Raw genomic sequence first — 1,053 nt, 5'->3', positions numbered from 1 at the left:
GACCATAGATTTGAGGGTCTATTTCTGGGCTCTCTATTCTGTTCCATTGATCTATGTGTCTGTTTTTGTGCCAGTACCATGCTGTCTTGATGATGACAGCTTTGTAATAGAGCTTGAAGTCCGGAATTGTGATGCCACCAACGTTGGCTTTCTTTTTCAATATCCCTTTGGCTATTCGAGGTCTTTTCTGGTTCCATATAAATTTTAGAATTATTTGTTCCATTTCTTTGAAAAAGATGGATAAAGCTTTTGCACAGCAAAGGAAACAGTTAACAAAATCAAAAGACAACTGACAGAATGGGAGAAGATATTTGCAAACGACATATCAGATAAAGGACTAGTGTCCAGAATCTATAAAGAACTTAGCAAACTCAACACCCAAAGAACAAATAATCCAATCAAGAAATGGGCAGAGGACATGAACAGACATTTCTGCATAGAAGACATCCAGATGGCCAACAGACACATGAAAAAGTGCTCCATATCACTCGGCATCAGGGAAATACAAATCAAAACCACAATGCGATATCACCTTACACCAGTCAGAATGGCTAAAATCAACAAGTCAGGAAATGACAGATGTTGGCGAGGATGCGGAGAAAGGGGAACCCTCCTACACTGTTGGTGGGAATGCAAGCTGGTGCAACCACTCTGGCAAACAGCATGGAGGTTCCTCAAATTGTTGAAAATAGAACTGCCCTATGACCCAGCAATTGCACTATTGGGTATTTACCCTAAAGATACAAACATAGTGATCCAAAGGGGCACGTGCACCCGAATGCTTATAGCATCAATGTCCACAATAGCCAAACTATGGAAAGAACCTAGATGTCCATCAACAGATGAATGGATCAAGAAGATGTGGTATATATACACAATGGAATACTATGCAGCCATCAAAAGAAATGAAATCTTGCCATTTGCTACAACATGGATGGAACTAGAGCATATCATGCTTAGCGAAATAAGTCAAGCAGAGAAAGACAACTATCATATCTCCCTGATATGAGGAAGTGGTGATGCAACATGGGGGCTTAAGTGGGTAGGAGAAGA

The sequence above is a fragment of the Mustela nigripes genome, chromosome 12 (assembly GCF_022355385.1).
Source record: "Mustela nigripes isolate SB6536 chromosome 12, MUSNIG.SB6536, whole genome shotgun sequence".
Taxonomy (NCBI): domain Eukaryota; kingdom Metazoa; phylum Chordata; class Mammalia; order Carnivora; family Mustelidae; genus Mustela; species Mustela nigripes.
This window is presented reverse-complemented; position numbering follows the sequence as displayed.